Here is a 17,940-nt window from a genome sequence, read left to right as displayed (position 1 = left end):
GTTTCTCTTTTCTATTTGGTTTAGGTTTTTTAGTTTAAGTTTTTCCAGTTTAGTTAGTTTAGGTTTAATTAGTTTAGGTTATTTAGTTTAATTAGTTTAGGTTATTTAGTTTAATTAGTTTAGGTTTAATTTGTTTAGGCTATTTAGTTTAATTAGTTTAGGTTTTTTAGTTTAGGTTTAGGTTTAATTAGATTACGTTATACTAGCACATATGCCCGTGCGTTGCAACGGGAGATAAATAGTATGCATTTCAAGTCAGTGACAATTTATGTGCAAGAAAAATCTTATGTGCACACGGAAAAAAGAACGTTTAGCTTCTCGGTTTCGCCACGTGTGAAAGAATCAATCTGCTATTTTTCCATTCATAATCGAGGGCATTTAAGAGTTTTGTTACGTAACCGCACGTCAGATAAGGCCCATGAGATATTCAATCTACTTTTCCTTTCAATCCTTTCGATCGATGGGATTTTAAGGTATGAAGTTTCTAAATATTCTAGGAAACATGAACAATTTTTTAAATACGGAACAGTTTTTTAATTATGTACACTTCAAAAAAGCACGAAAAAATAAGAAAGGGAACATCTTTTTAAATTCACAAACATTTTCTGAAAATACCAACGTTTTTATAAAAATATTAACATTATTTGACTTTGTGAGCATTTTTTAAAAATGGGAACATGTGTTGAAAATTCATAAGAGTTTTAGAAAATGTGTATCTTCTATACAAAGCATTATTTTTAATTGTGCAAATTTCACTAAAAGGAATATTTTTCGAATTTGGGGCATTTTTTAAATGCCATTTTCTTTTAAGACATCTCGAACAATTTTTAAAAACAACAATTTTTTAAACGAATTTTTTTGCAGGTTCCGCATATTTTTCAAAATAGAAAAAAAATCAGAATTCTTAACATTTTCAAAATTTTGTTTTTCTTAAGTTTTATTTTTTGAGAGTTTTTAATATAAGATATAAATTCTAAAAGAAAAATAAACTTGGAAGGGAAGAAAGAGATAGGGAAAGGAGAATAAAATAGAAGTAAAAGACGGAAACAAAGCAAATGGGCCAGCCCACTATTGGTTGTCCTGTGCGAAACTCCGACAAAAAAACATGAACATTATTTGAATTTTTTAACATTTTTTAAAATTGGAACATGTATTTCGTAATATATTTAGAAAATGTGTATCTTTTATACACGAAGATCATTTTTAGTTGTGGCAATTTAACCAAAACAATAATATTTTCTTAATTTGATGCATTTTTTGAAATGCCAGTTTCTTTTTAGACATCTCGAACAATTTTGAAAAATATGTTTTTTTGTAAAAATGGGAAACTTTTTGCTTGTTCTAAATATTTTACAAAATAGCAAGAAAATTTTGGAATTCTGAACATTTTCAAAATTTTGTTTTTTAATTCGTAACGTTGTTTAAGAATTTTTAATTTATGAAATAAATGATAAAACAAAAGTAAAATTGGAAGGGAAAAATGAGATAGAGAAAAATAATAATAAAAGAAGTAAAACACAGAAAAAAAAGAAAAATGGGCTAGCCCAATATTGGCTGTCCTACGCGAAACTCGACTATTTGTGGCCTTGTGCGGGAAATAGTATTTTGTCAGCTGTGTGGGCAGACAAATAAGTGGGCTGGCTTTGTAGGGCCAGAGCGCACGGCCCACGTACGGAAATTCTTTTTTAGCAAACAAAGGCATAAAAAATTAGTACCACCTCGGATAGCAAAAAAAGTTCTTTTCGATGGTGAACGGATGAAAATTTGGTGAAACACACCTTGCTTTATTAGTAAAAATGTACAAAAATATAATATATAGTAGGCATAGATATAGAATTATTTGAATTTTGGAACATTTTTTAAAATTGGAACATGTGTTTCATAAGATTTTTAGAAAATGTGTATCTTTTATACACGAAGATCATTTTTAGTTGTGGAAATTTAACTAAAACAATAATATTTTCTTAATTTGATGCATTTTTTGAAATGCCAGTTTCTTTTTAGACATCTCGAACAATTTTGAAAAATATGTTTTTTTTGTAAAAATGGGTAACTTTTTGCTCGTTCTGAATATTTTACAAAATAGCAAGAAAATTTTGGAATTCTGAACATTTTCAAAATTTTGTTTTTTAATTCGGAACGTTTTTTTGTGAATTTTTAATTTACGAAATAAATGATAAAACAAAAGTAAATTGGAAGGAAAAAATAAGATAGAAAAAAATGTAAAAGAAGTAAAACACAAAAACAAAGAAAAATGGGCTAGCCCAATATTGGCTGTCCTATGCGAAACTCGACTATTTGTCGCCTTGTGCGGGAAATAGTATTTTGCCAGCTGCGTGGGCACAAATAAGTGGGCTGGCTTCGCAGGGCCAGAGCGTGCGACCCACGTACAGAAATTCTTTTTTAGCAAACAAAGGCATAAAAAATTAGTACCACCTCAGATAGGAAAAAAGTTTCTTTTCGATGGTGAACTGATGAAAAAATTGGCGAAACGCACCTTACTTTATTAGTAGGTATAGATAGTTAGCTAGATTAGATTAGATTAGATTAGTGTTAGGTTTTAGTTAAATAGTCATAATTAAAGGAAGTAAAAAAGATGAAAAAATAAGAAGAAAAGTAGAATAAGTAGACGGGGGAAGAAGAAGAAGAAGAAGAAGAAGAAGAAGAAGAAGAAGAAGAAGAAGAAGAAGAAGAAGAGGAGGAGGAGGAGGAGGAGGAGAAGGAGGAGGAGAAGGAGAAAAAGAGGAGAAGATGAGAAGAAAAGAGGAAAAAGGAAAAGAAGGAAGAAGAAAATAAGAAGAAGAAGAAGAAGAAGAAGAAGATGAGGAGTTCTGTTTTTTTCTTCTGTTTTTTATTTTCTGTTTTAGATAATAGATATATTAGATATAAGAAAGAAGAAGAAAAGTAGAATAAGTAGAAGGGGGAAGAAGAAGAAGAAGAACATCAACATCAAGTGTCCGTAGAAGGGTGAAATTCCTCGGTCTGAACATCAAACGTCTCTGGCCCAGGATGCACCAAAAGATTCGGTTCCTCTCTCTGCTACTCAAGCAACTCCTGAAGCAAATCCTCAACAGCCTCCAGTTGCTGATAAAGATTTGGTGCCTGAGATAGCACCTGAACCAGTGACAAATCCCTCTCCACTGAGAATCTCACTCGACACTGCACGAGAACCTCAGATGTTGATCCTTCTGTAGCAAAATCACCGTCAGCTCATCATTCAGATTCCATCATCTATGGTGATGAAATGCTTTCTATTGAAGATGAACTCAAGTACACTTATCCTCGCGGGTGACTCCCATTTGTTTCCATTGGCATTGGCGTCAAAGGGCCTCTGTTCAACAGAAATACTCATCCAGTTTTCTTTCGAGAGAGTCCCTACAGCAAGCCCAGTACATCTGAATCTCCTCGGTTCTGGACTCAGGAACATGCAGTGTACTATTCACGAGTTCATTATGATAGCTTGAAGTTTTTCCCTCATGAGTTCCCAGACTTTGCTGCTATGAAGAACATTGGTTGTTTCAATCAAATAATGCAAGACATCGAATACTTTGGTCTCACACATGTCTTAGGCTATCAGCATCCATGGAACAGGGAGATTATTCTTCAGTTTTACGCAACATTGTATATCTCCGGAGATCGGTCCGATAGCACAAAATGGATTATGGAATGGATGACTGGAGGAAAACAAATCAAATGCTTTGCTATGGACTTTGTATCTCACTTTCATTTCCCTTGGTTTGAACATGACAAAACTGAGATTCAGGTTCATAACATTGATGCCATCTCTGATGAAGATTTCTGATGCACAATGGATGAAGATAAGATTCGTGACTACGATGGTCCTCCTGTGCCTGAGCACTTGATCCATCAAAGAAGAGGAAGTAGAATAAGTAGATTGTAGGTTAGCTCTTTCTTCGTCTTCTTCTTCTACTTAGAAGAAGAAAGTTTAGGTTAGTGCTAGCTAGGTCGAGGGGTCGAGGATCGAGGGGAATATATATTATTAATTAGTTCATGTTATTAGGTATTCAATTTTTTAATACGTACACGATGACAAGACACACTTAAATATTTTATTATGTTTATGTTGTACTAATTTTGTTTACTCTTTGTCATTGCAGGTGTTGACAGATGGTGGGCGCAGGTCGAGAGTGCTTCGAGCCTCCTTCCTCGGCGTGTGCTGGGAGGGGTGCTATTATTCCACCCCAGCACCTTCGGAGAGAACTGGTAGACAGCATGACGACACTGGCGGGCGCTTCTTCTTCGGCCGGGAGAGGTTGGGGGAAGACGAAGAGGGGTGCAGCTAGTGGTGGACGTGGCAGCAGGAGAGGTAGGAAGGCTGTTGCGCCTTCCTCGTCGCCACCCCGTCAGACTTGGACCCGTCTCGGACTCCGGTCCACGAGCCTCGGGTTGTCGAGCCTTCCTCCCACGAGACTCGGGCCCAGAGTCTTTGTCCCACGAGACTCCGGTCCCACAGTCTTCGTCCGACGTGACTCCGGAGACTAGTGGCCATGCTGATGGCGAGGACACCTAGTCTGCCGATAGTTATAGTGAGGGCGAGCTGGTTGAGGGGGGCAAGAAGGTCTACCAGCATGGTGGTACGAAGCTCCCGGCCATGCCGGTGACCCGCGATCAGAGGTGGTTGATTGAGCCTAATGAGGAGAAGTAAGTGTATTTACTCTTTTTCAACCTTTGTCCTTCATGTTTCTTCAAATTAATATCTAATGTGTTGGCCTTGTCATACTGCAGGGGTTGGAAATACGACGATGGTGTCCGCAGGCCCAACCAGGTCCTTATTGTGCTTTGCCGGCGCCAATTCCCGGGGTGGGTCATGTTGCCCAGTGAGGGTCAGGTTCCCAAGCTAGCACTGAGCTGTGAGCTGTACGTGGCTGCCCCTGCCCCGCCGGAGGAGAGGGTCAATGGTGTCTTGTGCGAGACGGCGGCCTACATTGTGAGGCAGCAATTTTGGGTAATTTCTCCTTTACAGAATTAAAAATCAACAATACCTAGTGATTGTACTAATCAGTGTTGTCTTGTTCGATTGCAGACCTTCTACAGGTGTCCTGAGGAACACGAGGCAGAGGCGGCTAGGTGATGTCTACTACACAACCTTCTTCTTGTAGACGTTGTTAGGCCTCCAAAGTGTAGAGGTTTGTAGGACAGTAGAAAATTTCACTCAAGTGGATGAACTAAGGTTTATCAATCCGTAGGAGGCGTAGGATGAAGATGGTCTCTGTAAAACAGCCATGCAACCAAATAACAAAGAGTCTCTTGTGGCCCCAACACACCCAATACAATGGCAAATTGTATAGGTGCACTAGTTCGGCGAAGAGATGGTGATACAAGTGCAATATGGATGGTGGATATAGGTTTTTGTAATCTGAAAATATAAAAACAACAAGGGAACTAATGATAAAAGTGAGTGTAAACGGTATTGCAATGCGTTGAAACAAGGTCTAGGGTTCATACTTTCACTAGTGCAAGTTCTCTCAACAATAATAACATAATTGGATCATATAACTATCCCTCAACATGCAACAAAGAGTCACTCCAAAGTCACTAATAGCGGAGAACAAATGAAGTGATTGTTGTAGGGTACGAAACCACCTCAAAGTTATCCTTTCTGATCGATCTATTCAAGAGTCCATAGTAAAATAACACGAAGCTATTCTTTCCATTCAATCTATCCTAGAGTTCATACTAGAATAACACCTTAAGACACAAATCAACCAAAACCCTAATGTCACCTAGATACTCCAACGTCACCTCAAGTATCCGTGGGTATGATTATACGATATGCATCACACAATGTCAGATTCATCTATTCAACCAACACAAAGAACTTCAAAGAGTGCCCCAAAGTTTCTACTAGAGAGTCAAGACGAAAACGTGTGCCAACCCCTATGCATAAGTTCACGAGGTCACAGAACTCGCAAGTTGATCACCATAACATACATCAAGTGGATCACGTGATATCCCATTGTCACCACAGATAAGCACATGCAAGACATACATCAAGTGTTCTCAAATCCTTAAAGACTCAATCCGATAAGATCACTTCAAAGGGAAAACTCAATCCATTACAAAAGAGTAGAGGGGGAGAAACATCATAAGACCCAACTATAATAGCAAAGCTCGCGATACATCAAGATCGTACCATCTCAAGAACACGAGAGAGAGAGAGAGAGAGAGAGAGAGATCAAACACATAGCTAGTGGTACACACCTTCAGCCCCGAGGGTAAACTACTCCCTCCTCGTCATGGAGAGCGTCGGGATGATGAAGATGGTCACCAGAGAGGAATTCCCCCCTCTGGCAGGGTGCCAGAACGGGTCTAGATTGGTTTTCGGTGGCTCCAGAGGCTTGCAACGGAGGAACTCCCGATCTAGGTTTCTTTCTAGAAGTTTGGGTATATATAAGAGGTGTTGGAGTCGGGAACAAGTCAGGGGGTCCCCGAGGCGGCCACGAGGTACGGGGTGCACCCAGGGGTTAGGGCGTGCCCCCACCCTCGTGGTGGCCTCGGGACTCCTCTGGTCCATCTCCGGTACTCCGTGGGATTCTTTTGGTCCAAAAACAATCTCCGTGAAATTTCAGGTCAATTGGACTCTTTTTGGTTTTCCTTTTCTACGAAACTCAAAAACAAGGAAAAAAACAGAAACTGGCACTAGGCTCTAGGTTAATAGGTTAATCACAAAAATAATATAAAATAGTATATAAATGCATATAAACATCCAAGGTTGATAATATAATAGCATGGAACAATAAAAATTATAGATACGTTGGAGACGTATCACTAGGGTTCTCAAAGCCGAGTGCAAGCACCTACTTCAGAACTTATGGCACAAGGCTAGGGTGCAGGCTATTCGAGACTACTACGCCTCGACTAACATTAGGAGGGCCAAGAAGAAGTGTCACGCCAAGTATCTGAGTAAGGAGAAGTACATTAAGGTAATTACCTATTCTTAAGGCCTTGTACTTAGTTTCCTTGATTTCATTCGTAGGCGTAGCGCTGAAATTTCTCTTTGCCTAACTTTGCCTCCGAGATGGTGTGCGTATAGGATGGACTGTTGGGAGGTGTTGGTGGATGAGTGGTGCTCTCCCGAATGTCTAGTCATCCACAACAAGGCCAGTGATAAGCGTGCCCAAATGTTGTGCCATGCCATCAAGGCAGCTCCAACCTGTTTGAGTACGGGGATCACTAGGTATGTGGTTTGAGCCCTTAACGATTCATGCAATTTCATTCTTCATGCTAGCTTGAGCCCTTAACTAATATGTTGTTCCTCTCTTTTAGGTGAAACACAACAAGAAGGACGTGCCACCGCTATATGACCTCTATGCCATGGCCCATACTGCCCCGTTCAACAAGGCCAAGGCATTCTCTGAGGATGACCTCGATCATCCAGAGCATCCAGAGAGCTTCACCAACATCTCCTCCCACAACAAGCTCGAGAGGTACATAGACGTTGGGAAGATGAGGAAAGGGGAGGACTTCAACCCGAGCCAGAGTCCTTTTGATCCAGAGATCGTGATGCTATCTGGTGACGGGAGGTACCATTGCTTGGTAGCCATTGGGGATGGACTCATACATTGTCCTAGAACTCTCCGGGAGATCAAGAAGTGCCAGACGTGCTCCAATCCTGAGATACCGCCTCGTCCACGGCCAATGCAGCTCGCCATCGAGGCTAGGGCTCAGCAGTTTCTGGCGGAGGCAAATAGGCAGGCTCAGCAGAGGGAGAGGGAGTTGGAGGAGAGGATGGCTAGTCTGTTGGAGGCGGAGAGGAACCGGAATGACCGTCTCACCGGGCCCTATACGAGCTCCTCGTGGTAAGTTTCTCCTACATATTAGCCAAATCATGCACGTAATGTTCATTTCATTACTAAACAATATGACTGACTCGTGAAAACAAAATGTGCAGTCCGTGTGCGAGGAAAACAGTCAGACCCCTCCATCGATGCCCCAGATTGGTATAGCGGACGCGGTGAGTTTCATTTGAATGGTCATTACCGTGAACGAACTGCATACATCCGTTTTTGCGTGATCGGTCTTCCTCGTCGTTCAATCAATCGTGATTTCACGAATCATCGACCTTGTTCAGGAGTTGGTGTAGCTTTCCTGAAAGGGAGATCGGTCTGCTCGATCGTTCCCTCAAGTGATCGGTCACTCCTCGTCAACCTTGTTCTGAGTTGGGCGCCTATGACAATCCCATTTCTGAAAACTCTGATCTGAAATCCGGATCAGAAAATGCGTATTACGATCAGTGGCATAGGGCACCGGTTGGTTTGAGCTAAACTCAAGCCGCCCGAAAGGGCATTCCTGAAGGACCGTCGGCTCCATACCGAGAAGCGGAAAATGTGTGCCAAAGTGACAATGCAACAACGCACTCGATACCCATCAAGCGTGGTATTTAGTAAGTCAAGTTTCTGGCAAGCTTTTTTCGGAGTATTCACATTTCAGTTGCATCATGCTAACAAGACATTGCAAATGATCTTTGGTGTAGCATGCCTCCCGACAAGCATCGACTGATCCTTCTCTGTCTCGCACTGGCGCAACCCCGACCCCGACCGGTCCTTCTCTGTCTGGCACTGGCGCAAACCCGACCAGTCCTACACCTCCGTGATGACGGTAAGTTTTCTCTAGTGTTTTGCTTACCAAATGCATAAGACCTAGACTTATCTTTATTTCCTCCAAAATGCTTACCATAATGACCTAGAGTTAGCTTATCTTCCTCCAAAATGACATAATTAGCTTACTTAGCTCCAAAAGGATCTATACTTAGCTTTGTTTCCTTCGAAATAACCTATTTACCTAGCTTAGCTATAAAATGACATAACAATCTAGTGTTTTTCTTACGAAATGCATAAAGACCTATACTTAGCTTTGTTTCCTCCGAAATGACCTAAGTTAGCTCTAATATGCTTAGTTACCTAGGTTTGATCAATAATGATATACACTTAGCTTACTTATGTAAAAACTGGCATAATCAGTTTACTTAGGTTTGAAATGGCATAACAATCTTGGTAACCTCATATATGTCATATAGTTAGCTTATATTCCTCAAAAATGACATAATAAGCCTAATTAGCTCCAAAATGATCAATTTACCTAAGTTAGCTCCAAAATGACCTAAGTTAGCTCTAAAATGCTAAATTAGCTCTAATATGCTTAGTTACCTGGGTTAGCTCAATAAAGACCTATAATTAGCTTACTTATGTAAAAAATGGCATAATATGCTTAGTTAATTCAAAAATGGTATAATTAGCTAGGTTAGCTCCAAAATAACCAAGTTTATCTAGGTTAGCTCCAATATGATCCATTTTACCTAGGTTAGCTCCAAAATGACCAATTTACCTAGCTTAGCTCTAAAATGACCTACACACTTAGCACTTTCACCTAGCTTAGCTAAACAATGGCATTTTTACCTACCTTAGTTAGAAGAAGAAGATAAAGAAGAGGAGAGGAGAAAAAGAAAGAGAAGATAAATTCTTCTTCTTTTTCTTCTTTTTCTTCTAGCCAGTCTTCTTCTTCTTCTTCTTCTAACTTTCATCTTTCCTAATTTGCAAATTTGCTTTAGATGAGGAGCTTGCATTCATGGAGTCTACTCTTCTTCTTGTGCTTCTTTTATGTTTTTGGAAACTTGTTGTTGGATATGTATGTATGGATGAAACCATTTTATGTTGGATATGTTGTTGGATAACTTGTTATATATATGTTGTTGGAAACTTGTTATATATATGTTGTTGGAAACTTGTTATATATATATGTGAAATTTTGTGAAATTGAATGAATATAAGAAAAACAGAAAAAACAAGGGTTGTACAGCCTCTTTGCCGTCTGCTCGTAGACGACAAAGAAATTTGCCATCAGCCAGCAGACGGCAAAGCTGCCACGTCGCAACTACCTGTGCAACCTGGGGGCACTAGGCTGGCCTCTATGGTTGCTTTGCCGTCTGCTGGCATACGGCAAAGACCTTTGCATCTTTACCGTCTGCCAGCTGACGACATAGCATGCCACGTGGCAGCTACCTGGGCTGGCCTATATGGGTACTTTGCTGTCCGCTGGCAGACGACAAAGATGTAAAGGTCTTTGTCGTTTGCCAGCGGACGGCAAAGCACACCATTAACCCCTTAATCGACCTAACCTGCCACATGTGCCGTCCAGGCTCTTTGCCGTCTGCTGGCGGACAACAAAGACCATTTCATCTTTGACGTCCGCCATCAGACGGCAAAAAACCCTTTGTCGTAGCTTATTCTGCCGGTCCTGTTGACGTGTGTTGGTGGACGAGAAGGCCATTGCCGTCCGCCAGACATGCCTTTTGCCGTCAGCCATGGCAGACGGCAAAGTGCCTGATTGTTGTAGTGTAGCCCACCTACTTGACCGTCCTGTTTGGCCCGACCAATGAGAATTGCCAACATATCTACATATATATTGAAAAAAGTAGGAGATATTCGGTACCCTTGTCTTAGGCCCTTTTGCATATGAAAATAATGACATGTATCATCATTTACCTTAATGCCAATGCTACCTTTTTGAACAAAGGAATCGACTTGTTTCCTCCGGGAATCATCAAAACCCTTCATATGTAAGGCCTGTTGGAGGAAGGACCATTTAATCTTATCGTACGCCCTCTCAAAATCCACTTTAAAAATCACCCCATCTAGTTTTTTCGAGTGGATTTCATGTAATGTTTCATGTAGGACAACCACGCCCTCTAGTATGCGCCTGCCTGATATGAAAACCGACTGAGTTGGTTGCACCACGCTGTGTGCCATTCGCGTCAGCTAGTTTGTACCAATAAATATCTTGAAGCTCACATTAAGCAGGCATATTGGTCTAAGAGCTGTTCGATACAAACTGCCTTCTCCTTCTTTGGCAACAATGTAATTATTCCAAAGTTAAGGTGGAAGAGCTGAAGTTGGCCGTTGTCAGATTCAGGGCTCCGTAGACCCAAGAGTGGTTCAAACTATGGGTCGTGTACGAAGACCTCAACCTCCCCAGCCAACCAATTCGTCGCCCCCATGGCCTAGCTCGATGAATAAGGAAGAAGATGTACACGACAGTTTACCCAGGTTTGGGCCACCTTGTGGTCTAAAACCCTACTTCTGCTTTGTGGTGGATTAGCCTCGCGGAGGGCTGAGGATGAACTAGTACAAGGGAAGAACAACCTCAGGAGGTCTACTCTAGTGTGGATGTGAGCTAAGGGGGTTCGATTGTTCGGTCCCCTTCCTTGTAGTGCCTAGCCTATATTTATAGAGGCCTTGGTCCTCTTCGCCTAAAGCGTAGGCGGGAATGGATCCCACAGTGGACAATTCGAACGGGGCAAGTAGTACATCTTATCCTGACAAAAGGTGGTCTTCTCCTACAAAGCTGCTCGTCGTGACGCCATGGTGGGATCGATGATGACATCCTTCCTACCGTCCTGGTGGTATTGGTCTTGTTGCACGAGAATGGAAACCTTTGGGCGATTCCTCGGGACCCCGTGCCTGCACTAGCCTCCTTAGCACCAAAAAGGAAACTTGCAGCTCTGCGTCCGCTGGCGCCCGCCTGGCCTTGGTCATCATGGCTTGTGTCACCGCTGCCTCATGAGGTTGAGCACCCGCATGGAAATCTCCGCTCCTCAGGAGGCAGCCTGGGGAAGCCGCTCCCTCCGGAGGTCTTGACATCGCTCGCCCCGCGAGGCTTGGCCCCTCGCGAGGGTCTTGTCTTGTTGGTGCTATAGATGGGCCATACCAGGCCGTCGATGGAGCCACGCCATGGGCTGCAGGCAGGCAAGTCTGGGTACCCTGGTTCCTAGAACACCGATAGTAGCCCCCGGGCCCAAGGCACGCTCGGACTTGGCATCGAGGCGAAGCCAAAGGGTAAGGGCGAAGCGCCGCGGGCCCTAATCGCCTGCGGACCGGGTCGACACATGGCGCTTGATGGGACGTGGGCGTCTCCACTTCCCCATGCTGCCTCGGCAACTGCCCCATGCTGACAAAAAGACTGGAGCCTACCCTTGAGCCTTCATTGCCTTCTCCTCGCCTTGCTCTAGATCCCCTTTTCCTCCTGCCAAGAACATGTCCAGATCTGTCGATTTTCTCCTCCCAAGCTCTTTGCTGATGGCATCCGGGAAGGCAAGGTCAGCCGCGAGCTCCTCCCCCCGCCTACGCCAGCCCTCAATGCGTCCTCCATTACCGAGAGGAGGCACTTCGCCGCCGCGCTCCCGCTGGCAGCGAGCAACGACAACGAGGGGAGGGATACGATGCTCCTGGCCGGCTCCACCGACCCTCGGACCTTGGCTGGGACGTTCTATCCCTTCTTCCTCTAGAGCGTCTTCGCGGGGATCATCCCGCCCTTCGCCAGGTTCTTCACTGCCGTCCTTGACCACTACCAGATTCAGGCTCTGCATTTGCAACCCAACTCCATCCTTCTCTTGTCCATATTTGCCTTCTATTGTGAGGCGTTCGTGGGCGTGATGCCCTCCATCGCGCTCCTCCGCCACTTCTTCTATCTCTGGATGCACGACCCGACCTAGCGCTCCGGCTACGTTTCCTTCACCGTGGCCCACAGCGGCAATGTGCTTATGAGGGCCGAGAAGAAGGTGGAGAACTTCCGACGCAAGTGGGCCTTCATGGATGCCAAGGGTTCCCACGCGCGGCTAGAATTGCCGACCGAGCTACTGAAGAAGCTCGATTGGTGGCGTTATGAGAAGCTCACCGACCCCCAGGCGGCGCCGATGCTGAGGAAGATGAAGGCAGGCATGGAGGATCTGTGCAGCCTTCCGGCAGCCTACATCCCACTATACCATCATGGTGACGGGGCGGAGCTGGCCACCGCCATGCCCGTCTTCAATGAGCTGGGGCTCGTGCCGCCTGAGCTCCCCAACTCCCCGGTATCGGTGTGTTCCAACGATTACTCCGAGGAGAAGGGGGAGACTCAAAGGCGACTGTGGACGATGCGGCGGAGACCTCTCCCCGTCGCAGAGTGATCTTCTCTGTATCCTTTCTGACAATGACGATGCCGCCGAGCCTCCAGTCGAGGAGTCGCGCTCCACCGGGGTCGTCACTAGGTCCGGGGCCACCCCCGCGCGGAAGCTGGGGGAGCAACCCCAAGGAAGGGCGAGGCGACATCCCTTCCTCGAGGAGACACCTCTGCCTCATCACCTATCGCCGCTGCACCAAGGCCAGCCATCGAGTTCCTCGCCGATTCTTAGGGCGCGACGAAACCTGCGCTCAAGAAGGTTGGGGGCGCCCTGGTCGTAGCCAAGAAAAGAGGGTACATCGCTGCTGACGAGTAAGTATCTTGCCTTGTTGTTGTTTTCCATACTTGATGTCATGCCCACAACGCTCCCCTTCTGGTAACCAGGGTGGAGACCGTGGTGAAGAAGAGGAACGGGGGAGCCGGGACCCCAGAGGCGACGACGTCTGCCACGGCCGTGGTGGCCCTGGCGTAGATGGTGGAATCCTCCTCGCGCTTGCTCATGAAGAAGCGGGCCCCTCAAGGCATGGCGGCAGAGCCTCAGGAGAGGGCTTCCTCCATGGCTCAGTAGACTCCGGAGCCGCCCATCCGGTCGCACCCGCGGGAGGTTCAGGGGCTCCAGAGCCCCCTGCTGCCCTTGCTATTACAACGCCAATCCAGGAGCCGGTGTCGCCTCCTCCCCAGGCCCTCGCGTCGGTGGACTGTGGCCCACCTCTCAGGCCCGGGGTGCTGGAGGAGGCCTAAACCGCGCTGGACCAGCTCCGAACCGATCTCCAGGGCGCCGACATGCGCATGGCAATGGGGCGCATGGGTCTGTCCTCGGGTTGGCTCCAGGCCGACACGTCTTTCAAGACTGCCTGGGGCCAGGCCGAGGCTGCCACCGCGTAGAGAAGGAAGGAAGCCGGCAAGGCCACGGCGGCTCGCGACGCGGCACTGACCAATGCGGTGTCTGCCAAGGAACATTGCAACATGGCGGAAGTTGAGATAACGGCTCTCCGCGAGGATCAGGCCGACCAGACCCATTGACTCCAAGAATGTGAAGAGGAGCTCAAGGCTCGGGAGGCGGTGCTCGCCGACCGCGACGCCGAGCTGGCCCAGGCGGCCAAGGACCAAGCTGCAGAGCAGGACCACCAGGGCAAGCTGAAGGAGGTGGTGGACAGGGCCCAGGCGTCCCAAGCCCAGCTTGTCTCTAAGGAGACGGCCCGGCTGGAGGCCAGGAACAAGACCCTCGCCACCGCCGAGAAGGTGGTAGCCACGTGGCGCGAAGCCTTCGTTTCCCTCGAGCTGAGGCCCCACACAACACTGCGCTCCCTTTATGGAGAAGGGTATGAGAAGCCATTGGCGACTCCGGAGGATGTCCTTGCTGGGCTTCTCCCCATACTCGCCGAGGCACTTGAAGGCGTTGCCACTGGATTCGACTCCATGGTGGAGGGGGAGTGTCGCACGCTTTTCACTATGGCTGCGACGCATGTCTTCAGCCACCTCCACTGTCACATCCCTAGTTCTGGTAATGCCTAGTGCTAGCATCTGGTGTTGCATCATGTCTACTTTTCTTAGAAAGTTGAAATGGGGATGACAGAACCCCCAACACCCCCCTTAATCCAACTAGGGATTACTAAAATCTTTTTCCAATGAACCTGAAATGCTCTTCTAAAATGTCCATTATTTTTGCCTTGGGTTACAACCTCTGCTAAAATTGGTTCACATTTTTCTAGGACACATAAGGTCACTAGATTAAATCATTACCTACTCGCATTTGGGCATTTAAATGCTATGAAATAATCTAAATTCCCAAATAATTCCGCAAACAAGTGAGGGATGTTGGGAATAATCTAAACAGAGCCCACAGTTATTATCAAGATTTTTGGAAGTGCCTAGCTATTTTTAATAAAGCCCAACAGTTACAGAAAAATAGAAAAACAAAATTAAATGGAAAAGAGAGAGAGAGAGAGAGAGAGAGAGAGAGAGAGAGAGAGAGAAATGCCACAGGCCACTTACCTGGCTGGGCCGGCCCACCTGGCATGTGCCAGTCATCACCTACCTCTGCCAGTAGGCAGAGGAGGGAGACAGCGCACGCGCGCGCGCCGCGCCACGCCACCTCCCTGCTCGCCTGCCTCACCAGCGCCTCGAAGCAGCTCCGCGGCACCGCCCCGATTCCCTGGACACCTCATTCGCCCCCTGCTCCTCTCTCTCGCCCTCACCAGTCATGGCCGACGCAGCTGCCGCCGCACCGTCGACATAGAGGCGCCCACTGTCGTCCTCGCGCCACCCCGTCGTGTCCACGAGCTCCGCCATCGTCTGCTTCACTGAGCTAGCCGAGCCCCGAGCGCTCGCACGCTCTGCACCACCTCCATCGACCTCGTCTTCACCGATCATCGCCGGAGATCCCCCTCGCCACCTCGTCGCCGTCCGACCTCCTCCGAGCTCACCGTTCATCTCCCTGGAACCGCTATGAGATCCTGCCCCTTCTCCCCCTCTCCATTCACCCTGCCGCGCACCACAGAGACCGCACCGAGCTCACCTGCACGCACCGCTGCCTCTGCTTATCGCCGTCGTGGCCACAGCCACGTTGGCTCGAAACCGAGCACGCCACCACACTCACTGCATCCCTAGGAGTCGTAGCACCACTCCACGCGCCATGCTGTGCCCCCTAGCGATGAGCCCGAGCTCACCCAAGCTCCGGCGTCTGCCAAGGTCGTCGCTGGCGTCATTTCCGGCGACCCCGAGCTCTACCTCCACCCCCAATCGACGCGGTTTTCTCCCAGCTGCTCGTAGATGCCCTCCGCCGTCCATTTGGTCTCCGGAGGAGGAAACCCGCACCTCTCGGCCGTCCCTGGCCTTGCCGACGATGAGCCCCGGGTCAACTCCGATGAGTTTGACCCGGGTTGACCCCTGTTTGACCCCCCTGGGTCACTGACGTGTGGGCCCCAGGCCACTAACTAAACTAGATTAGTGTTAGTTTAATGCTAACTAAATTATATTAGTTAGGTTAGTCACTGACCGACGGGACCCACAGGTCAGGTTTGACCTGGACCGTCTCTGTTGACTGCCGACATCACAGTGACGCAATGCTGATGCAATAAGTATTTTCTGGATTTATTCTTATTCAGGAAATTCCAGAAAATATCACAAACTTCAAAAATTCATAGAAATTAATTTGTAACTCCAAATGCAAAGATTTATATATGAAAAATGATCAGAAAAATCCGATATTTCCATCTGTACTGGTTTCATGCATGTTTAATCTACTTAACCTTGTTGTCTAGTGCAAAACATGATAAGGCACTAGCGAAAATCATAATTTGAATTTGGGGTTGAACCTTTGGTTCAAAATGACCCAAGCCCTTCTGGTTTTAGTTGCATTAGCTCAAAACACAACATATTAACATGTCATGATCATGCATCATATTGTGCATTGCATTGATTGTGTTTTCCTTCTCTGTTGCCGGTATTTGTCCCCTCTCGATAGACGTGCTTCCGACGATGAGTTTGATGACACCGATGAAGAACTATACTATCTTCAGAAGTGCCAGGCAAGCAGAACCCCCTTGTTCATTCCGATACAACCCCACTCTCTCTCCTACTCTCTTTTACTACATTAGGACAACAATGATTCAACTGTTACATGCTGCGGTAGCTGAACCCCTTTTCCTCTGCACGACCTGTCATTGCCACCGTAAGTAGATGAAACCCACTAGCATGAGTAGGAGTTGTTTGAGCCCTGATGTGCCTACTCATTCATGCTTGTTTGTCATGCCTACTACTACTTAGAGTTGAGTCAAGTCTGATTCATCGGGGATGAATTGGAATGGTGATGAACATGTCCTACTATGTGTGAGCTAAGTGTGTGAACACGATTTAGTAAATGTAGCGGTGAGAGGCCATGTAGGAGTACATGGTGGGTTGTCTCATTCAAACCATCCTCAGGAACTGAGTTCTGTGTTTGTGATCCATGAATAGCTACTACCACACATTGGGATCCTTAATTGACTCTCTCGATTTATTAATCGCCTTGATCTCTGTCCAGGAGTTGCAACTAGTTTCTGGTGTTTGTAGGATATGTGTTGGAGGCCGTGCATAGCACTGACCCTAGGGGTGGGCTATGATGCGGTAGATACACCGTGGCATGGTGTACCCGGCGCCCGTTTGGTGTCTCGGGAACCCTGCACACATCGTTTGGGGCTGTGAGCGAAACCCCGGCCGGATCTCCTCGCGGATGGAACCCGAATAGGCGATAAACCTGGACTAGAGACTTGTGTGGTTAGTCAGGTCGTGGCCGACTCCCTCGCCAGGCTTCCACTTGCACTACAAAAAATACACTTCCGTGATGATACGTGTTTGTCACAGTAGGTCACGTTTTCTGTCATGCATGTACATCCATGACAAATTTATGATAGAATCAAGATAGTCATACCTGTGCTGTCGTAGAAGTGTTCCATGACATTACCAAAATTATCATCACGGAAGTGTCCACTTCCATGACGATAAATCGCGCGTCACAGAAGTGCTTTCGTTAAGGGTGACAGGCACGTGGCATCCACCGTAATGAAACGCCGTTAAGCTATCGGGTCCGGTTTTGGATCTAATAACCCGTTAAAAGCCCGGACAATGGGGATTTTCCATGTGTAAAATCATCATTGGCTGGAGGGAACACGTGTCGGCTCGCCATTGGGACAGATGTCATCCACTCATTGGACCCAAAGCGCCTATGATACGTCGACACGTGGCACGGCCGAATAGAGGCCCATTCATGCGAAAAGGCCGGCCCGTTTGACTTGGTCAAAAGGTGGAGGGCCGGCCCATGGCAAGCCTGTTAACGGCTTGTTCGCATATAGCCCATTTACAGCCCGCTAACCCAGGGCCCGTTTACGGCCTATCCGAATTAGGCCCAGTAGCATCATCTGGGCCGTCCAATATAATTCCATCCCGTTTTAACTTTCAGCCCATGTATGGCCCATGACGTCTTTTGGCCCATATGAGGCCCTTAGT

The sequence above is a fragment of the Triticum dicoccoides genome, chromosome 5A (assembly GCF_002162155.2).
Source record: "Triticum dicoccoides isolate Atlit2015 ecotype Zavitan chromosome 5A, WEW_v2.0, whole genome shotgun sequence".
In the NCBI taxonomy this organism is placed as follows: domain Eukaryota; kingdom Viridiplantae; phylum Streptophyta; class Magnoliopsida; order Poales; family Poaceae; genus Triticum; species Triticum dicoccoides.
Note: the sequence above shows the minus strand (reverse complement) of the source record.